The 23,267-nt window shown below is 39.0% G+C and overlaps 1 long non-coding RNA gene across 1 annotated transcript; it reads right to left on the bottom strand.

Moving 5' to 3' along the window:
- Positions 1-5,270: 5,270 nt before the first annotated feature.
- LOC134285930 (uncharacterized) lies at positions 5,271-22,873 on the bottom strand. The gene is made up of 3 exons (XR_009996808.1): positions 22,762-22,873; positions 14,475-14,634; positions 5,271-5,599 (listed from the first exon to the last, which is right to left on the bottom strand). It is a non-coding gene; the product is annotated as an uncharacterized LOC134285930 (long non-coding RNA).
- Between the last annotated feature and the right edge of the window lie 394 nt (positions 22,874-23,267).

Below are 23,267 nucleotides of genomic sequence, written 5' to 3'. Positions count from 1 at the left end.
TAGGAGGTTGTTTCAAGGAGTTTCAAGTACGTTTCAACTCAAGAGGCTTTATGGACGATTCAGGGGAGTCTCAGGAGCCTTCAAAGCGCATTTCCTCTTGTAAGGAGCGTTTTATGTTCTTTTAGAAAGTTTCAGGGTGCTCCAGGAACGGTTTAAGGGCCTTTCAGAACTTTAAGGTTTTTAAAAGCCTGTTTGAACTTTAAGGGCATTTGATGGCATATGAGGGGCGTTTCATGTGGTTTTCAGGTGCATTTCAAGGGGTTTCTGGAGCCTTTTAAAGAGGTTCCGAGGGGTTTCAGGGGCATTTGAAATTGAATATAGGTATTTCAATGGCTATTAGCTTTTACAGTTTTTGCTAACGTAAGAACTTCACGACACACACGAGACGCGAAATGAGACAAGACATAACACTTATCGTTCTTACAATCGTCAAGAAAAGATAAATATTACCTTTACGTCGACCGGTTTCGGGCGTGATCTAGCCCATCTACAGGACAGTCGGACATTTAATCTTTTCTTGACGATTGTAAGAACGATAAGTGTTATGTCTTGTCTCATTTCGCGTCTCGTGTGTATTTCAATGGCATTTCAATGGGGTTACAGAGCATTCAGGGGCAATTCAACGGATTTCAGGGGTGTTTCAAAGGGTTTCGAGGGTTTTCTTGGAGGGGTTTCAGGAGCCTCAAAAGTTTAAGGGCATTCAGGGCTATTTTAAAGGGATAACGGGGGTTTGAAGAGCATTTAAATAGTGTGAAGCACTCCAGAGACCCCCTAGAACTCCCTGAAACCCAGAAATACCTCTGAAAAAACCTGAAACCTCCGGATACCCTCTGATGCCCACTAAAACATGCCTGAGACCTCCAGACAGGCTTGTGAACATCCGACACTTTTCACTACCTTTGTTTCGTTGCTGCGGTCGGGTGACAGCTTGCTTTGTTACACCGTGTGCTACCGCTACCTCTTGTACACAACACGAGCGGTAGAACGAAGATCGATTAACATAAAAGTGGATTAAATCAAATTAGACATTTGTCTAATTCCAGCTTTTTGCATGATTTTAGACTATTTTAACTATGATTGGTATAATATTAGTTATTCTTGCGTGATAAATCGACTAACCGTCTCCCAAAGACGCTATCGTGGTCTAGAGCATTCATTTGACATTTTTGTTTCTTACAGTAGTTTGATCGCTTGTGTTGCGAATGTTGGAGACATAGGCAGTCGAATATCGACGAAAAGGTGTCAAAGACTGTGATCGCTAACAAGACTGCCTTCAGAAACTCTTGGAATCCCCTGAAATGCCTCTGAGACCTCCTAAAACGACCATGAGACCCCCTGGAGCGCCCCCGAAACCTCCTGAAGCACCCCTGAGACCCGCTTAAAAGCCCTTGAGACTTTCTGCTTTCTGAAACGTCCTTGAAACGTCCGGAATTCCCTTGAAACTGCCTGCCCCCTAACTTACCTTGTCGATCAGGCTAAGGCCGGGGTGGCCTCTGCTGTACATAGTAGCCGTCTCCATTCCACTCGGTGCATGGCTCCAGTTATCTCCAGTTCCGCACTCTGCGTAGGGTCCGCAGATCGTCCTGCACTTGGTCGACCCTCCTATCTCGCTGCGCTCCACGTCTTCTTGTACAGGTCGGATGACTCTCGAGAACCATTTTAGTCGGGTTGCTATCCAACATTCTGATGACGTGACCCGCCCACCGTAGCCTCCTGATTTTCGCGGTATGGACGATGGTTGGTTCTTTCAGCAGCTGATGCAGCTCGTGGTTCATTCGCCTTCTCCAAGTCCCGTCTTCCATCTGCACTCCGCCGTAGATGGTACGCAACACCTTCCGTTCGGAAACTCCAAGGGCGCGCTGGTCGTCTGCACGTAGGGTCCATGTTTCGTGCCCATAGAGAACGACCGGTTTAATCAGCGTTTTGTAGATAGTTAACTTCGTGTTACTGCAAACTTTATTCGATCGTAGAGTTCTGCGGAGTCCAAAGTGAGAACGTTTTCCTGCCACAATGCGCCTCTGAATTTCTCTGCTGGTGTCGTTGTCGGCGGTCACCAGGGAGCCCAAGTACACGAATTCTTCAACCGCCTCAATACATATAAATTCGGGTGGCGGGCGCGGTGATTCCTCCCTGGAGCCCTTTGCCATCATGTACTTTGTCTTCGACACATAAATGACTAATCTGATACGCCTGGCTTCGCTCTTCAGTCGGATGTACGTTTCCGCCATCGTCTCAAATTTACGAGCAATAATATCAATCATCAGCGAAACCAAGCAGCTGAACGGACTTCGTGAAAATCGTCCCACTCGTGTTTATCTCCGCTCTCCTTACTACACCCTCTAAAGCAATGTTGAACAGCAAGCACGAAAGACCTTCACCTTGCCGTAACACTCTGTGAAATTCAAAGGGACTCGAGAGTATCCCTGATACTCAAACTACGCACATCTCTCGATCCATCGTCGCCTTGGTCAATCGTATCAGTTTATTTGGGAATCCGTATTCGTGCATAATCTGCCATAGCTGTTCTCGATCGATTATATCATACGCCGATTTGAAATCGATGAACAAGTGATGTGTGGGCACGTTGTATTCGCGGCATTTCTGCAACACCTGGCGGATGGCGAACATCTGTTCCATTGTAGCGCGTTTACCCATGAATCCAGCCTGATATTGCCCCACGAACTCTCTTGCAATCGGTGATAGACGGCGGCATAAAATTTAAGAGAGTACCTTGTAGGCAGCGCTCAGTAGTGCGATCGCGGGATAGTTCCCGCAATCCAACTTGTCGCCCTTTTTGTAGATGGGACACACGATACCTTCCATTCATTCCTCTGGTAATACTTCCTCCTCCCAAATATTGGTAATGACCCAGTGTAGTGCTCTCACCAGTGCTTCTCCACCGTATTTTAGAAGCTCGCTTGGTAGTTGATCTGCTCCAGCGGCTTTGTTGTTTTTCAACCGGCCAACCTCCTCCTCAATCTCTTGGAGGTCAGATGCCGGAGGTCTTTCGTCCTGTGCACATACTCCTAAATCTGTTACCACGTCACCTTCGGTACTTGCAACGTCGCCATTGAGGTGCTCATCGTAATGCTGCCGCCACCTGTTGATCACCTCACGCTTGCTCGTGAGAACATTCCCGTAATTGTCTCAGCACATGTCGGCTTGTGGCACGAAGCCTCTGCGCGAGCGGTACAGCTCTTCCATCGTTTCGCGATTTCGTTCATCCTGCTGGCGCTTCTTCACCCGGAAGACTGAGTTCTGCCTGGTCCGCGCCTGTCTATGACGTGCCTCATTCGCTCTCGTACGGTGTTGCAGCATTCTCGCCCATGCTGCATTCTTCTGGTTTTCCAACTGTTCACATTCGCCGTCGTACCAGTCGTTTCTATGATTCGAAGTCGCGAAGCCTAGTGCTGTAGCCGAAGTACTACCTATGGCGGATCGGATGTCCCTCCAGCCATCTTCAAGTGTGGCTGCGCCAAGCTGTTCTTCCGTTGGTAGGGCCACTGCTAACTGCTGCGCGTAGTCTTGAGCCACTTCTACGTTACGAAGTTGCTCGATGTTGAGCCGCGGCGTTCGACTTCGACGGGTGGTGATAACTGTCGAAAGTTTTGAGCGCATGCATACAGCTACTAAGTAGTGATCCGAATCTATATTCGCACTGCGGTATGTGCGGACATTGGTTATATCCGAGAAGAATTTACCGTCGGTTAGAACGTGGTCGATTTGGTTTTCTGTTCGATGTTCGGGTGATCTTCAGGTGGCTTTGTGGATATCTTTGCGGGGGAAGAAGGTGTTTCGGACTACCATACCACGGGAGGCTCCCTTCCTACTTGCGCGTTCATGTCGCCGACAACGATTTTCACGTCACGCGGCGAGCAACCATCGTATGTTTGCTCTAACTGCGCGTAGAACGCTTCTTTCTCGTCATCGGGTCTCCCTTCGTGTGGGCAGTGGACGTTAATGATGCTGTAGTTGAAGAAACGGCCCTTAACTCTCAACATGCACATCCTTGCGTTGATCGGCTGCCACCCAATCACACGTTGTCGCATCTTGCCCAACACTATAAATCCTGTTCCCAGTTCATTGGTGGTGCCACAGCTTTGGTAGAAGGTAGCCGCTCGATGCCCGCTTTTCCACACTTTCTGTCCAGTCCAACAAAGTTCCTGCAACGCCACGATGTCGAAGTTGCGGGGATGTAGTTCGTCGTAGATTATCCTGTCACATCCTGCGAAACCTAGTGACTTGCAATTCCATGTTCCAAGTTTCCAATCGTAGTCCTTATTTCGTCGCGTGGGTCTTTGCCGATTGTATCGAGTCGTATTTTCTCCTATGTTTTTCGCAATGGGGATTTTTACGGGTGGCTTATTGGGCCTACGCCAATACTCCTGTCTCGCCGGAGGGCCATCGTGCCAGTTCTGCTTAACGTCCCAACCGACACTGGGACGACCACGCTGATGGGGCTACCACCTTGAATCTACACAGCTAATCGCGTTCGGTAATTTTTACCGAAATCTCAACCGCTGAGCGTTCGGTAATGGATTTTTAACGAAATTCTGTAAAAAAATAACAAATTTCGGTAAAATGTTATCGTTTATCTGTCAAACTCTAACGAACTTCGGTAGAAGTTGCTACCTTTACCGATTTTTTCCTGTAAAACAAACTTAACGGTTGAGATTTCGGTAAAACATTACCGAGGTCGGTGATTTTTTCTAACTGTGTAGCTGGGCGTGATGCAGCGTTTCTTACTCAGCCGCTGGATGCCAGAACAGACGCTGTTTGAGCCGCACCTCCTTGGTGAACAGACACTCGGATCGTACCTCCTCAATCTAGCTGAAGTCAGAAGGACAACAGTGCCCAGGCTGCACTACCAGCTAAGCACACAAATCTTAGATGGCGGTCTTTGTCATCGTTTGACCCGTGGAAGCATGAGGTAGGAACTTGTGAGGACCAGAGCTATGTTAGACGCTCTCCTTATCGACTCACCGTTTTGCAGCCCCGTATAAACCGTATAGAGCGATGTTCAAAAGTAGGCATGAGAATTCGTTACCTTATCACAGTCCCAAGCATGATCTGAATGAATAGAATAGTTGCGGAGTTTTGAATTTTAGGAATTTCTTTTTTTTTCATTCACCCTTTTATACCCAATCTTGCCTTAAACCGAGGCATAGGTTGAGCATTTTCTTGTGTTTTGTTCTGAAGCTTTCGTAATAAGTAATCACATTTTAATTGATGTTTTTTTTCGTAAAAAATTAAATTAAACCCTTATTAACTTCCAAGAGCAATGCACAACTTGTGCTTTCACTTTACTCCTTTCTCCCTTGTTTTGTGTTTTCGTAATAATATGCTGTCCTTTCGTACCCTCCGAGGGAATCTCATCTCTATCCTATGTATACCAGGACCATTATAACGACCAGTCTCAGTCGTTGTTGGTTGATGATGAAGACTCCCAACTTTGTCATAATCTTCTGTCGTCGTCTCCGTCGTGCTGGTTGTCGCTTGGTTGCTAGACTTGAATGTCGGACTCGCTCTCCAACTTGGCGAGGCATAATTCAATTTACCATACTGTTGCAATTAAGATAATTTCGTGGGACCAAAAGCGCTGAAAGAAAGAAAAAAAAGTGGTAAGCGAAAAGTAGCTGGAAAAGTTATTAAGTGGAAAGATAGCTTGACGACATGCAGGATTAAGGGAAACAATTGACACACTGGCGGTTGGAGTTATGGAATGGCAGGAGATGTGAATTGTGCACTTTTCGTTTTTTTTTTCGATGCTTTTCTCGGTTGTTCGATAATCACAAATCTAGTAGAACTACTTAATACCTAATAATGATAATGTTATGATTTTTTTTGAAGATTTGTTTTTTTTTCATACAAAAAAAAAACAACAAAAATGTTGATCAACTTATGACAGAGATTTATTCACGTCAAAACCACCCTTCCCTGCTGTTGTATCGCTGCTGGCTTGAATCGACTAGCTGTACTCTGCCAATTTCCTGATTGGGTCTCAACCACAAAAAACAATCTGCATCAATCAAAACACGGCACACATCTGATAAAACGAAAGTACAAAATCCGCTTAAAATCTCTCGTCTCGCGTATTCCAGTAGGATACAAAGAAAAACACAAGGAAAGATAAAGCAGCCATCAGCGTGATGAATCCAATTTATAAGTCTTTGTGCGCCGAACCTTATGGATTGAAATGTCGAGAGCTAACAAATGAAAACAACTGAACTTTGGATAGAAAAAATCACGATAATAATGATATTATATAATGCTAATCCTCTTGCTAATATACAGCACAAATCGATACATACCAAACTTCATTTTCGCAATCTAATTGCTACCCGGAAGATAGGGATCAAATGAGCTCAATTAAATCGAATCACTAAAACATGCCAGAAACTTTTCCTGAAATATCTTCACCCAATTTCTGTTGCAAAGGCCTATCTGCTTTTACCTGCAGCCGATGAAGATCACACCCCGGCCGCCCATAACTCATTGTTAACGATCGTTTTGCCAAAGCCGATGCAAAACTTTGCCCACCCTGACAAGGTGGAAATGAGCTTCCCATTTGGAGAACTTACTTCTTCTCAAGTGCCTACCTAGCTACCACGCGCCACAAGACAAAACTCTCAACTTACCAAAAGTGCTTCTGGTTGTGATGATTGTTCCCCGGATGGGTGGAGGACGGTTGATCCAAAGTACCTCCCTGCGCTTCTAAATTGTATCCCATTAAGCAGATAATATCGCTTCATTTATCAATATTATTACTTTTGTCTCTAATGCCACTGCTCGTGGTCTGCTGCACAAACTCAGTCTCCAATGGAGACGTCTTTATCGACGATGCGCGGAACTTTCTTGGAACTGAATTGAACGAGTTTAATAAGCCGAGTTGGATTTTGGAGAGCGCTTGAAAGACACGTGCAAAAATTTATATCGCCTAAACTTTTACTTTCTTTGCTTCGCGACGCGGCGCTGCCTTTTTGTCTTACCAGGTATGTCTTCTCTACCTCCTTTTACTTCTCTGTCTCTGTATCCTCTGCTTTCTTTTCTTTGGCTTTTTTGTCTTTATCTGTAGGTCCTCTCTGTCTTATCTATGTTTGCTTGTGAAAGAAAAGTTCTGTTCGGGTTCAACACGAGTCAAGCACGAGACACTGAAGACGATCTTACGGTTGAGGTCGAAATACGTATCCTCAAATGATGCAAATTCTAAGTGCAATTAAAAGAAACGGTACTATAACCAAATTGGGGCTTTTTCGGTCTGCGGAACCAACTGAAGTCCCGCAGGCTGCAAATGAAGACAAAACTCGCGTTGTACAAGACTCTGATTCTTCCGGTCGCTTTATACGGCCATGAAACGTGGACGTTGAAAGAAGTTGATCGGAGAGCTTTTGGAGTCTTCGAACGTAAAGTGCTGCGAACAATACTCAGTGGTAAACTGGAGGACGGCATCTGGCGGCGTCGCATGAACTACGAATTGTACCAGGTATATAAAAAGATGGATATAGTGAAGCGAATACAACACGGCAGGCTGCGGTGGGCTGGACACGTAGCTCGTATGCCGGAGGAACAACAAGCTAAAATCATATTCAGCAGAGAACCAAGAAGGGGTCGTCGGCTTCGAGGAAGGCCGCGCACACGTTGGCTTTTTGCAGTTGAGGAGGACCTAAGGACTCGAAACGTTCAGGGCGACTGGAACCGATTGATTTCGAATACCTTGGAGCAGGCTGATAGAGAGGTTAACCAAGTAACCACAAGCATTATATCATAACATTAATTCAATCATATTATGGTTTAGCTAATGCAAGATAACTTTTATTCTACATCTGTCAAGTAATGAAGCGTTTAATCTACATTATGAAAACATTGACGCATTATGAGATTTTGACAGTTCGGTATAGTTCTATAGGGCCGTTGATTAATGCTTCATTGCATTACCATGTTAAAAGCTTCATGGCAACAATAATGCAAGCATTTATTACTTTATGTATGCCTGTACTTCCATCGTTGTAAACAGAAAATCCTCAGTTCAAAAAAAAAACATTTATAGAAACAGAACCTTTCAAAAGAAAAACAAATTATATTGTTCATAAGCTGCTGCGTAGCTCAGATGATGCTGTTTGAAAATTTATATTTTGTATGGTTTTATGGGTTTCTGGTTGGGACATGAAAACAATCACATACTGAGGGACAGTGATGGAATTACTCTCATCATGAAGCAATTCGCGAGTGTAGAGCCAACACAAGGTTTACTCACGATTCCGAGAGTAAACAGTGTGTGAGTTTATTCGCTCCCGCCTGCTACGTGAGTAAGAAGCAAAACAAAAACAGAAACACTCATGAGTTTTCATTCGTGAACAACTAGAGGAGGTGCAGGAAGTGCATTTTGTTGTGGTTATAATAGCAAATCCAGTGATTATCCAACATAAACTAATGCTTTATGCTTCATTGCTCCTGAAAACCAGCACTGCCCGTCGTTAAAATGCGTCTTTCGTCAAAATGCAAAAAAAAAAAAAACTCACGAAGCTGCGCGAATCACATGCGAGTGCTTACCAGCTTCGTTTACTCACGAATAATGAAGTGCGAGTATTCTCGGGCCCCTGTTGCTCACGAGAATGTTTGTTTTGGTTCAGCTGCAATCTTCATCATTTTCCATCTCTGATGTAGGGAAACAAGACTGTAGTAATGTATAATATTAATGTGTATGGACTGACTTAGTAGACTTAGATTATTGTAAGCAGGCCATGACTTTTGAATAACTGAAATAAAGATAATTCTGTCAGAAACTGTAAAACTGAGCACCCCTATCATCTCTACAAACTCAGAAGTCTAGACGAACATTTGAAAAGGGCCTATCTGCTTTTTATAAACAAACATGTGTCTGCCTCTGCAGGGCCCATCTGCATCCACCCACGCACATCAACACCTTTAACAGATAGCTTGAAGAACATTCTTTCTGATAAGGGTGCTGATGTGCATGGGTGCACGGAACCAGAAATCAACCCAAATATAGGTTCTTTTCACTCATATCGGCTCTTCCGTGCGAGAACCCAAATTTGGCTATACCGCGTTAAAGCTCTGAGTGGGTAGTTTCCGTTTGATGCCGGCAGAAAATTGCAACCCATCGCAAAGTTCTTTCTACCTAGCGTTATCTTTCGAAGTACCCTAGTGGGTTGAAATAAACCCACTTTTGGGTAAACGACAAAGAACCCAAATTTGGATTCTCGCACGGACATTATCGGCTAGGTAGCTGCTTCTCGCTTTGTTTTTGACAACAATGCGAGCGGGAGAGCGAGAAAACAACCCACTGCTGGGTAAAAAGTTCAAGCGGTATACTTATTTTTGCGTTCTTTTAACGTATTTTTTAGGTAATCTGTTTTTTCCGTGTGGATGCAGATGGGCCCTGTAGAAACAGAAACCTGTTTGTTTACAAAAAGCAGATATGGCCTTTTCAAATGTTCGTCTAGAAGTGGGATCATTTCCGAATTGATTGCTAGCAGGGCATACACGAGCCAGCGGAGGCTTGCTACAGGTGTCTTGAACACAGCCCGAGTAGAGGAAAAGAGCTCAATAATAGCATATTTTGATATGGAGATCAAAAAGTGATATGGGTTTGATTGACATAAGAGATAAAAGATCTAAAACTAAAATCAAAAATTTACTCCTGGAATATCATCATCATATCATATTAAGATTTAGTAAGATCTAGCCAATAGCAGCGAGCTATTCGTTTGATCTTATAATATCAAATTTTGATATTGTTCAGATGTTCCAGGAACATTTTTCAGATATTATTTTCAGATCTTTTATCTCTTATATCAATCAAACCAATATCACGTTTTGATCGTCAGTATTTCACCTCTACCCGGGAGTAGTGGGACTGTAAAAGGGCAAGCTTTTTAGGCAATGTGGGCGCAAAGGTCATAAGGCTCAAAGCTGCACAAACCCAAGTGGTTGATTTGTTCCGGAAAATGCGGGAACAGCAAACGCCCTACTTGAGGCCTAAGGTGCCGACGACCAAAAGAGCCTCAGCTGACAAGTCACAGTGCAGATAACGCAGCTGAGGGGTGATACTCACCTGGTAAGTACTGTGTAAAAAGATAGGACAAGAAACGGTCAAGAAACAATTTTCTGTCAAAATTTCTTGAGCGGTACTTAGCTGGCATTAGAAAGTATTTCTTGATTTTGCCGCTAGATGGCGAATTATTATACCAGAAGCATTGAGCTGTCACTTTTTCTTTGGGAATAATATGCGAACCTATTATTCCACAAGGAAAAAACCATTTATTGTTGTTTTCCCGCCACCGACGACAAAGCAAGTGTGAGTTTTTGAGTTTTTTCGTTCTCCCGTTACATTATTCAGTGCTAGATTGCCCGGCAAATTCTAATCAAATCGTGATCCGTGTCATCAGTGTTCTTGTGTGCAATTTTAATTTGTGTTCACGATGAGTTTTTTTTTAATGTTGAGTTTTTAAACATAAGTTTGGACGACTCGGTTGTCCTTTCGGAACACGAAAATGAAACCCTTGGAGAAAGCACCAGGGCAGACGTCGGAGCTGATACTTCTCCTGCAAGATCTCCAACGAGGTCTCCAGAGGCTTCTCCTGAGCGAGCGATACTCAAGGAAAAAAAAAACGTAGAAGAATCGATTTCTTCACTTCGGAAGACAAGAAGCAGCTGGCTGCAGCAATAACGAGTCGTCCTCAAATATGGGACATATCCCACCGCGACCATTATAACGGTGGCGCGGTAGCCCTAGCGTGGAGGGAAATCGGGAAATTATTAGACCGAACCGGTAAGTAATAGCTATTCTACATCTTCATTTCTCAAATTGTCCTGTTCAATGAAGTAGGTCGAAGTTGCTGCATTCTACTCTTACACATTTGTTGACAAATAGTTACGAGCAGATGCAGCAACTTCAACCATGTTCAACCTACTTCATTGAACAGGACTCATATATCGTAATCGCGCTTAGTTTTGGTCTGAAAAATCTTCTCTTTGATCTGATTGTAATCGCCATTCTGTAGGTTGATTCTGTAAGGTTCATCCCAGTATTATGTAATGCAATCTTTTAGAAACCCTCCCTCCCCCATGTAACAATTTCTGAACGATTTTTTTTAACGAACCGTACGCAGCGATAGATCCCTTCCCTCCCCTTTTTGCGATACGTAATGTGCGAACGAATCCTTAAGCAACATAAACATCAGAGCAAAGAATACATGGTGTCAACACCTTGATTTCGGAGTTGTTGAAAAATGTATCAACATCATATATACATTTTTTTTCCTTTTGATAATCCTGCAAGGAATCACTATGCGGGTTTCTTTCAGAGACTCCTCAATATTCGGTGAATCTTTCAGGAGTAGCCTCTTGGGATTTCTGTAGTAATTAATTCCGGCATTCTCCCAGGAATTCATTCCAAAGATTTATCAAGGATTTCCTCACGGGAAGAAATCCGTTGGTGCTGCCCCCAGGAACTTCACTTCCTCCAAGAATTTTTTTAAGAAATCCTTCAAGAATTCATTCAGGAATTCCTTCAAGGATTCATTCAGGAATTCCTTCAAGGATTCTTTCAAGAATACCTTCAAGGACTGTGTAAAAAATAAAATAGACATGTGAAAGTTTTCTTCGAATAAGTGTTCCCCCTTTACCATATCTTCGAACTGTAAAGGAAAAACCAGATCAATCCACCTAGTGGTGATAGTGCCTTTCTCGTCGAATATGTACTCAACATTTTTTCCGGCCATAAGCCGAAGTGTTCCTGAATCCTGAGAATACTCTAGAACGGAATAAATCTCATTTTCTTCTTTTGTCACAGTGCTCGTTGACTTGTCAATGAGGGGTGGAGTTGATAAATAATAAATGTATTTGATGAAAAAATTCTTAAAACAATTAAGCAAAACCGCTTAAGGCGAAACTGGAAGCATTTCCTATTTTTTTTGGTTTTTGATTTTTTATAAAATAACGAAGCAATATTTTCAAAATCGGTTTTCGTGCACATGTTGAGTATGGATCAGGGAATATTCTGATTTGGTTACGCGACATAAAATGTTTTTCGTTTTTGCAGAAACCATTTTTTGTGAAATTTTGTTTAAACATGGTTTCTGCAAAAACGAAAACATTTTATACCGCGTAAAAAAATCAGAAGATACCCTGATCCACACTCTACATGTGCACGAAAACCGATTTTGAAAATATTGCTTCTTTATTTAATAGTACATCAAAAACCAAAAAATGAGGAAAGGCTTCCAGTTTCGCCTTAACTCATCGGTTTTGATAAAAAAAACTTCTGGAAGACTCTAATTTCACTTAAAAATTGATCAATCTATTGGTTTATTTATTTGTGCACTTCTTCAAGATGTTGAATTCCGACCAAAATTTCCAAGGGGGGACCCCTCTGGACTTAAGAGAAAATCAAAATTTGTGTCAGCCTTATTCAGAAAAGCAAGAATTTTATCAAAGCCATAATTGAATTTGGAAACTTATTGATGGCTCATATTCCGACGCTATGTTAAACGTATAGGCCGAGCTGAAAAATATCAAATCTCTCAGTTGACTGCTTGATCACCTTCACTAGCACTGGATGCCGATCATTATCAAGACATTTCGGCAATTTTTTTTCTGCGCACTTTAGCCTATATTTTATTATCATTAGTTATAAGATTCATGTAAAATTTGAAAAAAAGAGCAAGCAAGCGAAATTTTCTCTATTAAAGCCCATTAAAATTTCTACCGTGTTACAGAGCGCGAGGACTCAACCAGTTGCATCAAAATTGTTCGCAGTAATTTTAGACGCAGAAGGGGATTGGTGCTATAAAATTTTCATACGACGTTGATCCATCCTACTGTAAAATGACGCCTTAGGAATCTAAAATGATGTAATTTGACAAGATCGCTTAAATTTTTATTAAGATTTTGTTCTTTTACACATATTAATCGCTTGCATCGATTTTGTTCACCTGCGTAATTTCAGCAATGGATCCAACCCTGATACTGCAACACTGCCGGTAATCTTAAGTTTGGTCAGAGACTATTTTCTTGCTGCCCGTGTAACTGGTTATCGAACATTTTTGATGATTTGATGTTTCGCATGCATGGGTTTGGTTTTGGTTTTTAATTGGTCACTTCCGACGGGACACCTGGAACCGGTTCCGGAACACAACCGGTTAAGATACGGTATGAAACTGTTTTCTTGCTTACCGTTCATCTGGTTATCGAAAAACCCCGCTCTTCCATGTGTCACATGCATGGGCTTGGTTCACTTTTTTAATTGACCACTTCCAGCGGGACAGCTGGAACCGGTTCCGGAACAGAACCGGTTCAGATATAGTCTGAAACTATTTTCTTGCTTACCGTTCATCTGGTTATCGAAAAAGCCGCTCTTTGATGTGTCGCATGCCTGGATTTGGATCACTTTTTTGATTGGCCACTTCCGGCAGGACATCCGGAACCGGTTCCGGAATACTACCGGTTCAAACATGGTCTGAAACTATTTTCCTGCTTACCGTTCATTTGGTTATCGAAAAAGCCGCTCTTTGATGTGTCGCATGCCTGGGTTTGGTTCACTTTTTTAATTGGCCACTTCCGGCGGGACACCCGGCGCCGGTTCCGGAACACTACCGGTTCAGATATAGTCAGAGACTATTTTCCTTCATCCCGTTCATCAGATAATCGAAAATGCCGTGGTTTGATGGGTCGCATGCATGGGTTTGTTGCATTTTCATATCTGGCCCCTTCCTGGGGTACTGGTCCGGAACACCTAAATGGCCATAACTCCGCAACGGCTGGACCGATCTGAACCATTTTCAATAGGAAACAATGGGACAATGTACCCCGTCGAATGAACCATCGGTCGTTGAAATCGGTTCATATTTACTATCTAAAAATGAGGTGACCTTTTTGTACACATACACACATACACACGCACACACATACATACACACACACATACATACACACAGACATCATCTCAACTCGTCGAGGTGAGTCGATTGGTATATAACACTTGACCCCTCCGGGGGCTCTATCAAATTTTCGTTTTTGGAGTGAACATATAGCCTTTCGGTACACCTTGGTGTACGAGAAAGGCAAAAACATATATAGCATGTTACGGAAGTGTATGAGAAGCAATGTAATAACGTGCAACAATTTATTTACTTTGTTTTAGAGATGCAATAGCTAACGGTCTTATGTGGCGGTGATAATTATGAATCAATCATCTCTTCATTATAACCTTATGTTGATATCTTCATAATATTATGTTGATATCTTCATATTTGTGTTATTTGGAAATTTGGGCAGTGGCTTCGTTGTTGTAAAATCTTTGAATACTACTTGAAAAAGGTAATCCTAGCTTTAAATATGGATGATAAATATACCCATCCAAGTAGATTGCCACCGAATTCATGGCAAAATTAGTGGATAAATTTCTGTCGGGTTTGCTTGAGGAATTCTAAGCGAACTTATGTTATACTTACATCGGTTGCATATCTGCCTTTCTGATTTCTTTCGGCTAGATACGGATGGACCCAATACGATTTGGTGCGGCCACGCTTCCTCGTCTTCTTCCACCCTAACAGGAGGAAACGGAGGAAACTGGTAGCGGCTATTACCAAATTGATGATAAATCTGAAATTGCTGAAAATAAAATCGTTAATTAAATAAATATAACATACATTATTTGATATCTTGCCGTAGCGAAGACATTCCGCCGAATGGCAGACAATTAAACGTTCCATAATAAATACAAAATTTCCCATAAATAATTCGAAAAAGCCCAGTGAAGAAACAAGGGTGTGAGCAGTAATAAATTACAAAAGTTCCATAAACAAATAAAAAAATGCATAAATAAATCAAAAGTTTCCATAAATAATTGATTTTTGAGCAATTAAAAAAGTCAAAAATGCAATGAATAAATCAACTGTTGCAGTAAAAAAAGCCATTTTTCCCACCAAATAACTTCGAATTTTCCATAAATAAATCTGAATTTCCATAAAAAATTAGAAAATTCACAATAAAAAAATATCGAAAAAGCAATAAAAAATGCAATAAAAAATGACTAAATTGCCCATGAAAAACAAATGCAGGATAGTATGATGCAGTGAAATGCTGAATCGCACTTATATGACTGTAACGACTGAAAAGCCTGCCTAACTATGATTGAAATTTACCGAGCAATCGCTTGCTGTCCGAACTCGCTATCGCTCGTCGGACCTAAAAAAGGGATAACATCTATGTTTGCATTATACCGGGCAAATTCTTGGATCTGTGGTTTGCCTAGAACCGAAACGATGCAGTTGCGGTGCATCGGATATCGGAAACTTCGGCGGCCTTCTGCCGCCTCAGTTCCTCAATCCTCTATGCGGCTTTGCCGCATGGTCTATGTATTTTTTTGGCTCAAAATGCATTTACGTTTATTGCTCGTTTTTTGAAATATATTGATAATTTATTTTTTCGTTTATTGCACGTTTTGAATTATTTATTGCTTTTTCGATAGTTTTTTATTGTGAATTTTCATATTTATTATGGAAATATCGGATTTATTTATGGAAAATTCGAAGTTATTTGGTGGGAAAAATGGCTTTTTTTATTGCAATAGTTGATTTATTCATTGCATTTTTGACTTTTTTAATTGCTCAAAAATCAATTATTTATGGAAACTTTTGATTTATTTATGCATTTTTTTTTTTTCATACTCGGTAAGTAGGCCTTGACCAGGTTAAACGGTTTTTTCTTCTCGTGTCATATTTTTTCTTATTTTCAGACCCGAATAATTTCCGAGATACAAATATTTCCTGAGGCGTTTGCGATATTGTGGATTCGATAGGAGGATATTTTTCCATTGCTGGATTTGTTCAAGTGTTGCGGTTCAAGGTTTTGTTACGTGTTCGAAGTTTAATCAAGCTTTCATTCCTGGATCGTCATCGTTTTGGAAATCATTCAAGGATTTGCTGGGATCTCCGTTGTTGTGCGTTTGCGTACGGTGGAGTGTTCCTGTTTTTGAAATTCAAGTGTTGCGGTTGAAGATTCAAGTTTGTGGTTCCTGTTTCAAGTTTTCCGTTTTGGTTCGACGTTGGATTGGTTGAAGTTTGTTCGTTTGTATAGAAGAGCCGCAAGTATAAGTTATTTATTATCCTTTACTTTATTGTATCCTGATTTTACAATTGGCAAAAAAGATCTTCATTTTTGAGTTTCCAACATGGAGACTGATGAGGGGGAGGGGGGGTCTAAAGATAATGCTCATTTGATTGAAACCTCTTCATTGGTTAAACCTTTTCGTGTTAAGGTTTATCCACCCAGTTTTCCTGGGCCATTTGCTGTCTTTTTTCGAAAGAAAGAGAGACCAATTAATGTTTTATTGATTTCCTCCGAGGTTTACAAAAAATACAAATCTGTGAAGGAAATTAAAAAAATTTCACTAGACAAATTGCGTGTCATTTTTGGATCTCGAGATGAAGCTAATGCTCTTCTGGAATCCAAATTATTTGCTAATTCCTATCGTGTGTATGCTCCTAGTGATTCATGCGAAATAAATGGAATAATTTATGATGAATTTTTGGATTGCGAAGATGTTGTTAATCATGGTTCAGGTTTTTTCAAGAACAAATCCATTACACCTGTTACGGTTTTGGATTGTGTTCGTTTATCGAAATTATCTTTTACTGGGAATGATTCAAAATATGAACATTCTGATTGCATTAAAATTACATTTTCTGGATCCGTTCTACCGGACTATGTAAAAGTTGGACAGGTCATTTTCAGTGTGAGACTTTACTATCCAAAGCTCATGCATTGTGATCGATGTCTTCTTTTTGGCCACACTTCGAGTTTTTGTTCGAATAAACAAAAATGCTCAAAATGTGGGGAGCAACATTTGTCATCCGATTGTGTTGAAAAATCTGATGCATGTATTTATTGCAAACAAAAGCACAGTTCTTTAAAAGAATGTGCTGTTTATATTGAAAATCAAAAGAAATTCAATCAAAAAATCAGACATAAAAATAATATTTCATATGCTGAAATAATGAAAACTTTTGACGATATTTCTACTCCCAATACATTTGAAATTTTACCAGATGATGAAGGTGGTGAATCATCAAATGGCGTGAATGATTTTGTTTACAAACCTCCAAGTAAACGAAAAAGATCGAACATCAATTCTTCGACCAATAAAGATAATATTGAGCCCCAAACACCTACCTCTTTTGATAAAAACTTTCCACCTCTTCGTACTTCTTCAAAGAATATTCCTGGGTTTCAAAAAATTGATTCTGATAATGTGCATAACCCAAATGATAAAAATTCAAATGATGTTTCTGATGAAAATCCTAAGAGTTCAATTCTGGGAATTTTGGAAGAGCTTGTTAATTTTTTGGGATTAAGTGATTTTTGGAAAAATATCATTAAATTAGTTTTACCATTTTTGGCTTCCCTTTTGGATAAATTGAACACATTTGGACCCCTCATTTCTTCATTATTTTCATCTTAATGGAGTCCAATAATATTAGTGATGAGCTTCATATTTTACAATGGAATTGTCGTAGTGTCATCCCAAAAATAGATAGATTAAAAGCATTATTAACTAATTATAATATTGACATATTTTGTTTAAATGAAACATGGTTAGTATCTGCTAAATATTTTCGTATTCCTAATTTTAATATATTGCGTAAAGACAGAGATTTATCATTTGGTGGGGTTTTGATTGGAATTCGTAACAATATTGAATTTAAATATTTAGATTTACCATTACAAGCTCAATCACAGATAGAATTTATTGCTGTTTCTATCAAAAAGGAAAAACATAGCTTTTCTATTGTTTGTTTTTATATTCCTCCAAATACTAGCTTTTGTGTGGCGCAAATTAAATGTATATTGCAGCAGGTTCCTACTCCATTTTATATATTAGGTGACTTCAATGCCCATAACTTTGCTTGGGGAAGTGACAAAATTGATGGTAGGGGCTCCTTAATTATGGATTTGATTGATGAATTAAATTTGAATATTCTCAATGATGGTTCATTTACTAGGGTTGCTGTGCCTCCTAGTAATCATTCGTGTATTGATTTATCACTTTGCTCAAATAATTTGGCTTTGCAATCTTCTTGGTCTACTGTCAATGATCCGAATGGTAGTGATCATTTACCAATTTTGATTCGAATGCACATTCCTGTTCGAAATAATTCAATTAACGAACCATGTATTTATGATTTGTGTAAAAATGTAAACTGGACACAGTTTTCTGATTTAATTTCCATATCTTTAATAAATAGAGTTGATTCGGATTCACCACTTGATAATTATAATAGGTTTTCAAAATTAATTATTGATAGTTTACATAAATCTCAAACTAAAAAAAATGTTCCGGGTACTGTCAAAAGAACACTTCCTTCTTTTTGGTGGGATAGTGAGTGTTCCAATGCATTGAAAAATAAATCCAATGCTTTTAAAATTTTTCGCAGATCAGGTTCCAGAGATAGCTACTTGTTGTATTGTAAAGCTGAAGCCCAGTTTACCAGACTCACTAAATTTAAAAAGAGAAATTATTGGAAAAATTTTGTCGCAAATCTGGACAGTGAAACTTCATTGTCTACTTTGTGGTCAGTAGCACGAAATTTAAGAAATTATAATTCTAATGTTCCTACTGTTTTGGAATATTCAGAAGAATGGATTGAAAAGTTCGCTTCAAAAATATGTCCTGACTTTGACTCCATTAGTAAATTATAAATCAAAATCTTTAAATTATTTTCCTGAGCTTTGTGATTCATTCTCCTTGGCTGAGTTCAATTTGGCTTTATCTATTACCAAAAATACAGCTCCAGGTATTGATAACATGAAATTTATTGCTTTGAAAATGTTGCCTGATGAAGGTAAACTTCATTTACTTTCGATATACAACAGCTTTTTGTTAAATAAATTAATAAATTAAATAAATAATAAATTAAATAAATTAAATAAATAAATAAAATAAATTCCTGTTGAATGGCGCTCAATCAAAGTAATAAGTATTCTTAAACCTGGTAGAGATCCTTCATTAGCTGATAGCAGAAGACCTATAAGTTTGTTATCTTGTTTACGCAAACTTATGGAGCGAATGATTTTAAATCGTCTTGAATTTTGGGCTGAAGAAAATAATATTTTTTCTCCGTCTCAGTTTGGATTTAGAAGGGGTCGTGGTACGCGTGACTGTGAAACACAGTTTTAGCAACGCAAGTTCAACTTGCATTTAATCAAAAACAAGATGTAGTGTCTACTTTTCTAGATGTCTCTGGAGCCTATGATTCTGTCCTGATTGATTTGTTGTTCAATAAAATGAACAATTTGAAAATTCCAAATATGATTTCAAATTTTATATATAACTTATTCTCATTTAAAATTATGCATTTTTTTCATAATAACTCTTCCAAAATAATACGATATAGTTACTTTGGCCTTCCACAGGGATCATGCTTGAGTCCGTTTTTATACAATTTATTCACTAGTGATATGGTATCCATTATTCCTAATGGTTGCTTTTTGCTTCAATGCGCTGATGATAATGTTTTTTCCATACGTGGAAAAAATAGAGATGTTATTGAACATTTTATGCAATGTGCTTTGGATAATTTGGATATGTGGGCTCATGACAATGGATTCTCATTTTCAGTTCAAAAAACCAAATTTATTGTGTTTTCCAGAAAACATTCTTCCATAAATATTAATTTATTTCTGAATGGACTTCAAATAGATCAAATTGATGAATATAAATATCTTGGTATTTGGTTTGACTCTAAATTGAATTGGAACACTCATATTATATGCATACAAAAAGTTTGTTCAAGAAGAATTAATTTTCTTCGTACAATTACAGGCACTTGGTGGGGTGCAAATCCTTCTGATTTAATAACGTTGTATAAAACCACTATTCGTTCAGTAATGGAATACGGTTGTTTTACTTTTGGTAGTGCTGTGAAAACTCATTTTTCCAAACTTGAAAAAATACAATACCGTTGTTTGAGAATTTGTTTAAAGTTAATGAATTCCACCCATACTCAATCTATAGAAGTTCTTGCCGGTATTGTTCCACTAAAAATTCGTTTTCAGGAGATGAACTGTAAATTTTTGATAAATTGTTTTGCGAATAATCATCAAATCATAAGTACTTTGGAGTCGTTATACCAAATTAATCCTACAAATAGAATGTTGGATTCTTTTACTCACTGTTTAAATCAAAATCTTTTACATGTGCATTCGAATGATTTTTATGATTTTAAATTAAACATTCATACTAATGAACTATTAATTGACTTGTCCCTATTCTATGAATTGCGGCAAATACCAAAATTTTTACATTCGCATTTTGCAAATTTACTGTTTGAACGTAAATTTGATGGAATCAGCCCTTCACAAATGTATTTCACAGATGGTTCTTTGATTAATGACATCGCAGGTTTTGGAGTATATAATTTATTTTTAGCTCATTTTTATAAATTACAATCTCCGTGTTCCATTTTTGTAGCAGAACTCATTGCCTTGTATTTTGCATGTAGCATGATCAAGGATTGCCCGCCAAATTTTTATATTATTTGCTCTGACAGTTTCAGTTGTCTGAGTGCTTTGAATACTATCAAGTTCAATTACAAATCACATCACATCATGTTGATGTTGAAAAAAATATTATTTGATTTGCATTCTGGAGGATATGTTATTAAGTTTGTTTGGATTCCTGCACATTGTAATATTTATGGCAATGAACAGGCGGATTTATTGGCAAAATTTGGGGTTACTTGTGGTATACTTTATAATCGTGATATTTCTGCTTCTGAATATTTTCCAAATCTTAGAAATTATTCTTTAAATACCTGGCAAATCAATTGGGATTCTAGTGATAAAGGGCGGTGGTGTCATTCAATATGTCCCAAAGTGAATAATTTTCCTTGGTTCAAAAATGTATCTGGGAGTAGAAATTTCATTTGCACATTTTCAAGATTGATTTCCAATCACTATATTTGTAATAGTCATTTGTATCGTATCAATTTAAATGATACAAATTTATGTGAATGTGGCATATCCTATGAAGACATTGATCATATTATAATTAATTGTTCTCGGTTTATTGTACCGAGGAAAATATTGTTTGACAGCATTATTACAGCAGGTTTTCCGATTCCTGTATCTATACGGGATATTTTGGGCACAAAAAATGAAACCATATTAAAACTTTTATTCAAATTTTTAAATGATATTGCATATTTCGTTTGATACTGTTTCCCTTTTTTTTGGTATACTTTATTTTCAGCCTTGAAGATTCGTTTTTGGTGAATCCCTGACCCCTACCCTCTCCCCCACAAGGATTTCTGGATTTCTGAAGATTCGTTTTACGATGTGGCATGTTGTCCTCCTTCAAGATTGCGGCTCTGCTATGGCAACTGCCGTGTGAGCCTTTAATTTTAAGTTATTATTGTAATGTTATTTGAAAAGATAAAAGAGGTTTTGTGCCTCTTTGAGAAAGATTTCGTTTTTGTAATGTTGAAATCACTCAAAGGGGTTTTTCCCTCTTTCAAAATTTGAAGTTAAAATAAACAATAACAATAACAATAATTATGCATTTTTTTATTTGTTTATGGAACTTTTGTAATTTATTACTGCTTACACCCCTGTTTCGTCACTGGGACTTTTGGAATTAATTATGAAGAATGATCACTTTCTTATGAGTCGTTTATATTTTAGCCCCGCCGAATCCTTTCCTAGCAAACAAAAATAAAAAAAATAATAATTCAGTGGTGATTTTTTGTGTTCAAATCTTTACATCATACCTACTAGCCGTCCCGGCAAACGTCGTACTGCCTGCCTCGGCCTGCCTACTGAGTTTATTGACATTCAGCTCCATAGAAAACTGTCCCGCAAATTTATGTGTATGGAAGTCCCCCTTTCCAGAGGGGGGAGGGATCTCAAGCTATGCTAAGATCCTTTCCCGGCTCCAAACCCACATGTATACAAAACTTCATCAGTTCAGTAGTTTCCGAATCCATAAGGGTCAGACATATTGATATATTGATTTGGACCTCTTTGGAATATTCCAAATTTCATTGGAAAATTTCATTTTCATTTCATTTCATTTGGAATATTTGGATTTCAAAATTGATCAAGGCATTGATTTAGACCAGTCAAAGTTTGCCGGAAACAGCAAGTATATGAAAGCCGATGATAAATTGCCAATGGGATGCGCGGAATCCTAATCCAACTACTTGAGTTCGTGGGTATACTGCCGCTTTGAGAAATCAGCTACCGGAATTAGTTAAGTTTTCGTCAGGACTGTCTGTTTCATCGAAAAACCTTGTGGGAGTTGCATCGGTGGTTCCCCCAGACAATGGTTGCACTTGTTTCGAATTTGGCGGAGGCCATTAAAAAAATTGCTCGTGATACGTGAGGTATTGTATGAGGCATCCTCGGGAGAAATGGCAATCCACGAGAAATTAAGATTTGCAGGAAGAACCTGTTGCAAGGATCTTACGCCCGGGCGAAGCTTTAGAAGCACTTTACATTAACAATCACAGGATAAAAACCCGGGATAAACTTTTAAAGACTCAAATATAAGCTCGGAATAAGAGCTCGAAAGTTCTACGATAATTTATTATACGATGGATTCCAACAAGGCTAGAGAAACTGCAATATCCAATTGGTTTGGTTCTGGCCTATTCGGCACCTTTCTTACGCGGCATCAAACTGAAATCCCGGCAGTATTTTAATCATTCAGCGTTTTGACTGTTCTGATTTTTATAATACCTGTTACACGTTGTTTCCGTAATCTGCTGGTAGGTAATTTCCGGAGTCCGGTGCCGATTCTGCTTTCCACGTTCCAAAAAATGAGAACCATTACAATTACAACAATACAACGGTTTACCGCCAGTGAAGCTGCACTAAATGTAAACAATCACATTCTTCTGTGAAGCCACCTGGGCTGGCCATGTTGACAGATTCGAAGCTGTCATTTAAGGTTTTAACATTTCACGCTAGATGTCGTATCGTGATGAAACGCTGAAAAAATTACTTTGATAATAATTGGTGATTTTATGTTGCATAAAATCTAAAACAAAATCTAATTAAAAACGGTTTGATGTACGGTGTTAGACTTTGAACGAACTACAAATTAAGTACCTTAACAAGAAAAACATGGTAAATTTAAATTTATACGTTTATTATGTAGTCCGTCCAAAGTCTAACACCGTACATCAAACAGTTTTTAATTAGATTCTGTTTTAGATTTTATAGAGGCATTTTAAAATCTTCCC

Source organism: Aedes albopictus, chromosome 2 (genome assembly GCF_035046485.1).
Source record: "Aedes albopictus strain Foshan chromosome 2, AalbF5, whole genome shotgun sequence".
In the NCBI taxonomy this organism is placed as follows: Eukaryota; Metazoa; Arthropoda; class Insecta; order Diptera; family Culicidae; genus Aedes; species Aedes albopictus.
The sequence above is the reverse complement of the archived record's forward strand: the minus strand, read 5'-3'. Positions and strand labels throughout refer to the sequence as shown.